This window comes from Pteropus vampyrus, unplaced genomic scaffold (genome assembly GCF_000151845.1).
Source record: "Pteropus vampyrus isolate Shadow unplaced genomic scaffold, Pvam_2.0 Scaffold436, whole genome shotgun sequence".
NCBI lineage: Eukaryota > Metazoa > Chordata > Mammalia > Chiroptera > Pteropodidae > Pteropus > Pteropus vampyrus.
In genome coordinates, this window is record NW_011889217.1 from 975044 (window position 1) to 986187 (window position 11144).

Below are 11144 nucleotides of genomic sequence, written 5' to 3' on the forward strand. Positions count from 1 at the left end.
GCACTTTACATAATCTCACTTAATCTTTACAATTAGATTAGGTAGGCAGGTGGTGATACACTTGCTTTTTAGTTGTCAAGGAAACAAATTAAATAACTAAGGTTATAGCTATAAAATGGTAGAGTCTAAATTTGAGCTCAGATTTGTCCAACTTTAATGCCCTTTATTGTATCTGTTATATATGTACCATTTTGCCCCTCTTAGTTGGTCACAGGGCCATTCTAATTCCTGTCAAGTAAATTTAAAGTATAAGAACTAGTTTTAAAAAATATTTTATTTTAAATTACAGTCAACATGTGATATTTTACATTAGTTTCAGGTGTACAGCATAACGATTAGACAATATAATTTACAAAGTGATCCCTCAATAAGTCTAGTACCCACCTGACATCATACATAGTTATTACAATATTATTATTTTTTTGACCAGAATTTGCATCTTACATTTATTGTCATTATAATATTATTGACCATATTTCCTATGCTGTATGTTACATCTCATAACTATTGTTTTTCTTTACTGTTTTTTAACTACATTTATTGGGGTGACATTGGTTAATAAAATTATGTAGATTTCAAGTGTACAATTCTATTTTAAACCACTTGTTCTCATTGAAATAGTAGTGTTACTAGAATGATAAATCATTAAAATTTTGGTTAAGATGTCATTAGTTTATAGGAGGAAATGAATACCTGAATATTTTGTACTTAACAAAATAAACTGGAGAAATTGGATAAGGGACAAAAAGTTTTTTGATTTATATTGCTGAGTCAGGTTGGACCCAGCTCATTAAGGGCCAAAATTTGTATTTGGCAGTACTACAAATGTGTTCTCAGAATTCTGGATTGGTCATTATCAGTTGCTTAATGCTTACCAAACACTTCCAGTGTTTGAGTCACTGAGTTGGCTCATGGTGAATGTGACTATTGTGGTTACTGAGTCAAGCTAGTGTGTGTTTTGGTTGCTTCATTTCCCCAACACTTTATATTGTCAGACTTTTAATTTTTTTTCTAATCTAGTGGGTTTGAAATGATATCTTGTGTTTTTAGTAGCATTTCCCGTAGTTGAGCATCTTTTTCATATATTCATTGGTTGTGCTTCTGTGAAATATGTTTTCAAGTTCTGTGCCTATTTTTATTTTGAGTTGTTTCTGATTTTTAAGAGTTCTTTAAATATTTTGCATACTAATTATTTAATTTATGGGTTGCAAATACCCTCTCTCAATTTGTGACTTGTCTTTTCATCTCTTCATGGTCTTTTTGGTGAGAAAAGTTCATAATTTTAATGGAGTTTTTCAGTCTTTTTTTCATGATTTGTCCTTTTTGTATCAAAGAAATTCTTCTCTTCTGCTAGACATCCTCTTTTAACAAATACAGTAATGTATCCATCTGTAATGTGAAATTTAGGCCCAACATTTCCTTGGTTAGAAAGGCAAACTTTTCAGGAGTTGTATTCCTGTTGTCTTTGGAGTTATAGGGCCAGAGAGGCTTTATTTATTTATTCCTGTTGTCTTTGGAGTTATAGGGCCAGAGAGGTTTTATTTATTTATTTATCTATCTATCTATCTATCTATTTATTTATTTAATTTATTTATTTGGTGAGTCGACCTTTGGTTGACCTCACAGATTGCAAGGACCTTGTCAGCTTACAATCCCTTATTTTTTATTTTTTTTTTTACGTCTACAGCACCTGGTCTTTCTCGGTGGTCTCCCATCCAAGTACCAACCATGCCCGACCGTGCTTAGCTTCCGAGATCAAATGGGATCGGGCTTGTTCAGGGTGTCATGGCCGTAGATCAGAGGGTTTTTAAAGCAGCTTGAATTGTGCCTTATACACAGGTTACATATATTTTCCAAAACTGGGAAGCCAACAGATTTATGATTGATGTGTACATTTTACTAAATGTTAATGATGTGGTTTGACAATGAGAGACTTTTCTTGTGTAGACAGTATTAGTTAGATACAATTCATAATGAATCAGTCTAAGAACTTAGCATTTCTACTAAAATCTGGTTAGAAAGATTTGTTGATTTCTAGTTCTTACAGCGTTGAACTTTATCAAGAATAATTGTGGATTGTGGAAAAACTGATGTGAAAATATTTTGGAAGTTTTTTTAAAAATTTATTTTCAATTATACAGTAGTATATAATTAGGATACAATTCTGTGGAATGTAGATACATCATCAAGTAAAAACAAATGTAAATTTGCATTGTTAAACAACAGTTTGTTCATGTATTTTTTGGGGGAGTGGGTATCACACGTTTGTTTAAATTTCATTAGATACATTTAAAAGAATGAGGTAACTTATTTTCAATATTAGAGAAATTACATCTATTTAAAGTTATGAATGTTTCAAAGCAACTAGAACATTTGTAAGGGAGTATGTAGTTTTTGTGTTTCTTTGTTTTTAAACCTTCTGCCCTATTTGGACTTGTGTGGCTCCTATCGACCATTAAACCCTTATCTCTTAAGTTATATAAATACATAAAAATCTTGGGATGTTTGATTTTCTCTGTTGTGTATTAAAGCATGTTAAAAACTTTTTTTCCATAAGATGACTAGGGACTACTTTGACTTTAAGAAGTGTTCTTCTGAGATGTTAGATGTTCGATCCTTGTAAGGATTCTGAAATATAGAATGTCCACTAGACTTCAACTATACTGCAAATATTGTATAGTGGTATACAGTACATTCTTTTTTTTTTTTTTAAGGCGAGGCAACCCTTGACTGACCTCACAGATTGCAAGGACCTTGTCAGCTTACAATCCCTTTTTTTATATTTTACGCCTACAGCACCTAGTCTTTCTAGGTGGTCTCCCATCCAAGTACTAACCAGGCCTGACCCTGCTCAGCTTCCGAGATCCGACAGGATTGGGTTTGTTCAGGGTACCATGGCCATAGACCAGTGCATTCTTGATATTTGTGAAAGGTATGTTCTTAGATATTTGAGAATCCTTACATAACTACCATAATTTAGAAGTTCCCTCATAACACATAGACAAATATAATGGAAAAATTTTTGTTACCATTGGATTGGATGGGTAAATAGAAGAAGGTAACAGAGTTAGAGAGCTGGATGCTAAACTCGTTCTTCAGCTACCTTTAACTCCCAGTCTTTTTCTGTTTATTACTACTGGCTGGCCTATCCCTAGCCTCCGAAAACAACCCATTAGAGACTCAAGGTCAGGCTGGCTTGGCTTATCTTATACTGCATCTCATCATCATGGTCTTGGTCCCAGGAAAGGTTTGTATCCTTTTCATTTCTCCTTTTATTAATAAAAATGGAATCTTCTTAATCCTAACATCTTCCTATAGTTTGCAGTGTTAACATTTCCTTCTACAATTTGGTTGGGGAAGGATATGAGCAGTAAATTCTTTTGGTAGACTATACTATGTCACTTTTTATAAGTGATCCTTTTTTATGGGTGGGATTCAAAGTCAGTTGTTAGCCAAATTACAAATTATTATATGGAGTGGACTTTAGGGGTAGCTTGCGAGTTTTCAGAATTGGAAATATTTAATTTCTTCCATCAAAGTTTACTCTATTTTTAAGTGATTTTAATACCATAGACAATGCATCATAGAAAGTTGTTGGACAGTGATTCTCAAATCAGATCAGTGATTTTCAAATTTTAGGTTGCATATGGATCACCTGGAGATATTGGTAAAATGTAGATTCTGATTCAGTAGACTTGAGATTGTGCATTTCTAAACAAGCTCCAAGGTTATGATGATGGTCCAAGGACCGTACTTTGAATAGTAATATTCTGAATTTATTATAGCATGAAGTTTGATTTGGGATTTTTTCTTACTTTATTATAAGCTTTTTGATTACTGTCTTGTGCCATGAGAGGTTGTATTGTGATAGAATTCTGGGCAGTGAATTGGAAGATCTAACATTCTAGTTCTGGTTTTCCATTTAAAAACTAACCATCTCTTTCAGCCTTGAACTTTTTAATTTATAAAATGAAAATAGTAATAAGTGCTTATATCTCATAGCATGTGAGGCTCAGATAAGATGATATATATGATAGTATTTTGAAACCTACATGAGGCTTCACATATAGTTTTGAAAATTTAAGTTTTCAATACAGTGCTTCATTAGAGCATAAAACTTCTTTTCCCCTGTTAGCTTAATAGTAGGTTTATTTTCTAAAGCTAACATACTGCATTTTATTCAGGAATTCTCAGTAACTTTTATTTCTTCAGTTATACTTAATGTTTGTCTCTCGCCACTAAAATTAGATTTAATGAAGGATTTTGTCCTATTACTGCTGCCACTTAGAGTAGTACCAAGCAGTAATAGCTACCTATTAAACAGTTGTTGAATGAATAAGGCATGAAGCCTGAGAAATTTTGTCTTATGTTGTGATCAGGCAGAGATAGTTTTTCATATGAACAGCAAAATTTGATTTGGAAACCAGCGTTTAGAGGGAGAGCAAAGAAGTAGTAATTATTTAGCTCATTTTTCCATTGAAGAAAAAAAAAGTAAGCCAGATAACAGACTTCTTCACTACCGAATTCTATTTATTTGTTAGTGTCTTACTACACTCTTTTTAACAGTGGTTTTAGTAATTGTGTACAATCTCTTGGGTATCCTCTGACAAGGTTTAATGATATTTTCTGTCTTATTTTTTTCTGAAATATTTTAAAGTTAAATTATAGACATTTCATATGAGAATACTTATGTAACTTTTTAAAAAATGAGGACATTTTCCTTTATAAACACAATACTGTTATCATACTCAACCATCAACAGTAATTCTTTAATGTCATATTATACCAGTACTTAATTCAAATTTCCTCATTTGTCCCCGAAACATCTTTTATAGATTCAGTGCAATTTGAACACTACCCATGATTAGGCCAAACTATACAGGTAAAGGGCACAGTCATTCAGAAGACGGCCCTCACTTCGGGTATCAGCCACAAGCTCGAGGGTTTCCAGGCAACTTGCACATCTGAAACAACTGGCTACAGATTTGGGGGTTCCCATTCTGCTAAAATGATTCACAGGACTCAGAAAGTACTGTACATACTTACGATTACAGTTTTATTATATCCAAAAGGATATAAATCAGAACTTGCCAGAAGAGATGTATAGGGTGCCAAATTGAAAGCTTCTGTGTCCTTTCCCTTTGAGTCAGGATGTGTCACCCTATGTGTCACAGTATTGTTAACTAGGGAAGCTCACCTGAACTTCATTGTCTAGAGTTTTGATTTTATTGGGCTTTCATTACATAGTTATGATTCATTGAATCATTGGCCACAAGGTTAATTCAATATTTGACTGATCTCTCTTCTCCTACTTTTTTTGGTGAGTGAGGAAATGCCTGAAGTAGTTTTAAGCAAAATCTCAAACATTCCTGTAAATTAATAATTATGCATCTCTAACTGATAAGGCTTTCTTTTAAAAGCATAGCCACTATGTTATCACATCTAACAATTATTAGTAATTCCTTAATATAATTTAATACCACCCGTAGTAAAACTTCTTTTATCTTGAAAGTGTCACTTTCCAGATTTCATTCACAGTTCACAACGTACAATTACATGGTTTTCATGTCTGTTAAGTCCTTTTTCTAAACATAGGATAATTACTCCTTTTCAAATTATTGATTCGTTAGAGAAACCAGGCCTTTGTCTTGTAGGTACCGCATATTCAGAATTTGTGTGTTCTTGTGTTGTCTTTTTGCTTGATCCTCTCTATTTCTTGTAAACTAATGGTTAGAAGCTTGATTTAATTCATATTTTTGTTTGGGGGGCAGGAACACAAGTGGTGTTGTGTACCTTCTTTTGCATCACATCAGGAGGTGGATAATGATTGGTTGTTACACTTTTAGTGATTCTAGTTGTGTTCCCTATTATAAAGTTCACTAATAACCTTCATAGTTTAGCATCCATTGATGATACTTGAATCAGTTATTTAGAGGTTATGAAATTGTACCCTCATGCTATTTCTGTCATGTTTATGATGTGCCGTTCTTCTGTAAAGAAGAGCTTTCCCTCATCAACAGAATTAATCCTGAAAGTGTAGTTCCTATTAGAAAGGCAGGATGAATGCTTCCTTTCTTGTAACTACCAGTTTCAAAGTAAAGAGTTGATATAGCAGTTATCTCTAATGGTAACAGGTTATGTAGAAAACGGTTGGTTTTCTAAAGACCTTTTGTCTTTGAGTATCATCATACCCTCATGGATTTATACCATTAGTTTGAAACAATTATAGTCATTCTTTTTGATACACAAGTTGTTTCATTGATCTGTGGGAATAATTTCAAATTGGTAGCTTTTTGACATGTTCTGTAAATCTTTGAAAGATTTCTTGCTTTCATGCACAGCCAATGGCCCAGGTTCACCTTATGAATTTTTCCTGCACATCTGAAAACGCCCATTCCTCCAAGAATTAATTCAGAAATAATATTGAGAACTCAAAACCTGGGTGCTCATTGATACTGTCCTTGCTTCTACAAATATTTTTAAAAATCACAAGTTCATATTGATTTTTACAATTTAGATTTAAGAATTTTAGAGTTTTTACTTGACTTTAATAGCTTATCTTTTTTTGTCTTACATAAAAAAATTTGGTTCCTTAAAATATAAACATAATTATTTATTTGCTATATTGGACATATATAGAAATGGTTTCAAAATAGTGATACTGATATTACTGATAATAAGAAAAAGTAAAATCTAAAATTTTTGCAGTAATTTATGTTTCTAGAACATATTCCACTAATATGTGCAGTTAGAATACTGAGTTCTAAAGTCACCTGAAATAATTTTACTAATTTTGTGCACAATTAGGTTTATTTGTTTCACTCTGTATTTATTTAAAATATGCAATATATTATTTCGAAAACTCAGATATAGAGATATATAAAAGAAAATGTAAAAATTGTCCCTAACCATTGGAAATATCCACTATTAAAATATCATGTATTAGGATTGTTCTAAGTACTTTATGTGCATTACCTTATTTGATCTTAATGATAACCCTATGAGGTAGTTAATATTATTATTCCCATTTCACAGGTTGAGTACCTGAAGCTCAGAGATACTAACTTGTCTAAGGGATACACAGCCAATAATTGGCAGTACTGGAACCTGAACCCTGATCTTTCTTTAAAACTTACCTTCTTAATTACTGTGTATTCTGTTTTCAGTCCTTTATCTCTGCTTATAAACAAATATATTAGAAGATATATTTTATATCTTTGGATTATTTTTCTCTTAACAGTGAGAAGTTTTCAGTTTTGATAAAGTTCACTTTATATTTTCTCTTTTATGGTTTGTGCTTCAAGAAAAAAAATTTAAGTATTTACCTTCTCTTCCCCTCAACCTGCCTTTTTATCTTTGTTGACTTTTTAATGTTTTTTTTCTTTTCTTTTTTGCCATTTGTATTTCTCTCTCTCTCTTTTTTTTTTTTCCATTTTTTTATTTTTCCCTTCCCTTACTTTCTTCCCCTTTGGCCACCGTTAGGAGGTTCTCTATATCTCTGGGTCTGTTTCTGTTTTGTTCATTTTTTATTTTAGATTCTTCATATAAGTGAAATTTTACAGTATTTGTCTTTCTCTGTCTAGCTTATTTCATTTAGCATAATACCCTCTAGGTCTATTCATTTTGTCACAAATGGCAAGATTTCATTCTTATTCCATTCTATATATACCACATCTTTATCTGTTCATCTGTTGATGGACATCTAGGTTGTTTCCATATCTTGGCTATTAGTAATAATGCTGCAGTGAACCTAGAGGTGCATATATCTTTTTAAATTAGTGTTTTATGTGGCAGCTCTATTTTTAATTTACTGAAGAATCTATGTACTGTTTTCCATAGTAGCTGTACTAATTTACAATACCACCAACAGTGTATGAGGGTTCCCTTTTCTCTACATCCTTGCCATAACTTATTGATTTATTGATGATAGCCATTTTGACAGGTATGAGGTGATATCTGATGTGGTTTTAACTTGTATTTCCCTCATGACTAGTGATGTTGAACATCTTTTCATATGTCTGTTGGCCATATGTATGTCCTCTTTAGAGAAATGTCTACTTAGGTCTTCTGCCCGTTTTTAAATTGGATTCTTTTTTTGCGGGGGAGGGGCTGTTAAATTGTAAGAGTTCCGTGTATATTTTGAATATTAACCTCTTATTGGATGTATCATTTGTGAATATCTTCTCCCATTCAGTAGGTTGTCTTTTTGTTTTGTTGATGGTTTCTTTGCTGTGCAAAACTTTTTAGTTTGATGTAGTCTCATTTGTTTATTTTTTCTTTTGCCCTTTTTCTGAGGAGACATGTTCAAAAAGATGATGCTTAAGAGCAATGTCAAAGAGTTCACGGCCTATGTTTTCTCTAGGAGTTTTATGGTTTCAGGTCTTATGTTTAAGTCTTTAATCTATTTTGAGTTTATTTTTGTATATGGTATAAGCAAGTGGCCTAATTTCATTTTTTTGCATGTATCTGTCCTATTTTCCCAACATCACTTATTGAAGAGACTATTTACTCCATCGGATATCTTTACCTCTTTTGTCTTATATTAATTGATCATATAAGCAAGGATTTATATCTGGGATCTCTCTTCTGTTCCATTGATCTATATATCTGTTTTTATGCCAGTACTCCATACTGTTTTGGTTATCGTAGCTTTGTAGTACAGTTTGATATCAGGAAGGTGATACCTCCCACTTTGTTCTTAAGATTTCTTTGTTTTTTGGGGGGTCCATATAGATTTTAGGGTTAATTCTGATTCTGAGATGAATGCCATTGGTATCTTAATAGGGATTGAATTGAATCTATCTGTATTGCTTTAAGGACATTTTAATAATATTAATCCTTTCAATCCATGAAGAAGGTATATCCTTCCATTTATTTGTGTATTCATATTCTTAATTCAGTGTCTTATAGTTTTCAGAGTACAGGTCTTTCACCTCATTGGTTTAATTTATTCTTAGGTATTTTATGCTTTATGATACAATTGTAAATGTAAGTTTTTAAATTTCCTCTACTAATTATTCATTATTGGTATATAGAAATGCAACAGATTTCTGTATATTGATTCAGTACTTGTCGCTTTACTGAATTTTTTTTATTAGTTCTGATAGTTTTTTGGCGGAATCTTTAGGGTTTCCTATATATAATATCATGTCATCTGTAAATAATGAGAGTTTCACTACTTCCTTTCTGATTTAGATGCCTTTCATTTCTTGTCCAATTGCTGTGGCTAGGAGTTCCAATATTGTGTTGAGTAGAAGTGGTGATAATAGGCGTTCTAATCCTTGTCTTGTTTCTGATTCTAGAGGAAAGCTTACAACTTTTGACCATTTATTATATTTTATTTAAAATTTTTTTTAAAATTATTATTTATGCCTACAGCACCTGGTCTTCCTAGGTGGTCTCCCATCCAAGTACTAACCAGGCCTGACCCTGCTTAGCTTCCAAGATCAGACGGGATCGGGCTTGTGAAAGGTGGCATGGCCATAGACCATGGACTGTGGCTTCACTGGGGCGTGAACCCAGGACCTTTTGCATGTAAAGCAGATGTGCTAATTGCTACACTATGGAACCACGTCTAGCTTTTCACCATTTAGTATGATATTAGTTGTGGGTTTGTCATATATCGCCTTTACTATGTTGAGATGTTCCTTCTATACCCACTTTGTTGAGAGTTTTTATCATAAAAGAGTATTGAATTTTGCCAGATTTTTTTTTTTTTGCATCTGTTGAGATAATTATGTGGTTTTTATTCTTTATTTTATTAATGCGATTTATCATGTTGATTGATTTACAGATGTCGACCCATCACTGCATCCCATGAATCCCACTTGATCATGGTTGAATCTGGTTTGCTAATATTTTGTTGAGAATTTTTACATCAATGTTTATGAATACTGGCCTATAGTTTTCTCTTTTTGTAATGTCTTTGTATGGTTTTAGTATCAGGCTTAATAGAACAAGTTTGCAAGTGTTCCTTCCACTTTAACTTTTTGAAATAGTATGAGAAGGATAGGTAGTAATTCTTCACTGAATGTTTAGTAGAAGTCACCTGTGAAGACCTTGTCTGGTCTTAGACTTTTATTTTTGGGGAGTTTTGATTACTGCTTCAGTTTTATTGCTAGTAATTGGTCTGTTTATATTTTATATTTCTTCCTGGTTCAATTTTGGAAGCTTATATACTCCTAGAAATTTATCCATTTCTTCTAGAGTGTTGAATTTGTTGCTATATAATTGTTGTTTTTTCCAACTATCTTTGTTACTTCTGAGGTATCGTTTGTAACTTCTCTTTTTTGATTTTATTTGGGTTTTCTTCTGTTTTCGATGAGTTTGGCTAAAGGTTTGTCAATTTTATTTTTTCAAAGAACCTGCTCTTTTATTGATCTTTTCTATTGTTTTTTAAATTTTTACTTCATTTATTTCCACTCTGATCTTAACTCTTTCCTTCCTTCTGTTTACTTTGGGTTTTGTTTGCTTTTATTTTTCTAGTTCCTTTACGTGTAGAGTTAGATTTTTTTTTTTAACAGCAGAAAAGAAAAGTTTTATTAGAAGAGAAGTGATACTTCCAGATATGGAAGTGGGCCTGAGCAAGAGAAGCGTGGCTCAAAAGGCCAAGTTAGATTGTTTATTTAGGATTTTTCTTGTTTGTTGAAGTAGGCCTATATAGTTATGAATGTCCTCTCTTTGAACTGTTTTTGCTTTAACCCATAAATTTTGAAAAGTTGTATTTTCCTTTTCATTTGTTTGAACTTGCATTCCTTGGAAAACCCCCACTTCGTCATGATATAGTAAGCTTTTTATATATTGTTGGGTTTGAGTTGCTACAATTTTGTTAAGAAATTTTGCATTTATGTTCATGAGGGATATTGTTTTGTAGTTTTCTCTTTTTGTAACATCTTTGGTATCAAGATAATGTCTTATAGAATGAGGGGAAGTAGTCCTTTCTCTTTAATATTCTGGAAGTTTGTAAAATTAGTATTATTTCTTCCTTAAATATTTGGTAGATTTCACCAGTAAAGCCGTCTGGGCCCTGAGTTTACGTTATGATAAGATTTTTAAATACAAATTTAATTTATTTAATAGCTATTAGCTGTTGATATTTTTAATTGGGTGAGCTTTGGTAGTTTTTGTTTTTCAGGAAATTAGTT

The 11144-nt window shown here is 32.3% G+C and overlaps 1 protein-coding gene and 3 pseudogenes across 3 annotated transcripts in view; 1 reads left to right on the top strand and 3 right to left on the bottom strand.

Annotated features, from left to right (window-relative positions):
* The window catches only part of UBAP1 (ubiquitin associated protein 1), a 60270-nt gene that overhangs the window by 2440 nt on the left and 46686 nt on the right, over positions 1 to 11144 (top strand). The gene's annotated exons all lie outside the window — the stretch shown is intronic.
* LOC111732275 lies at positions 1679 to 1797 on the bottom strand (annotated as a pseudogene).
* Positions 2788 to 2906, bottom strand: LOC111732280 (annotated as a pseudogene).
* Positions 9370 to 9488, bottom strand: LOC111732254 (annotated as a pseudogene).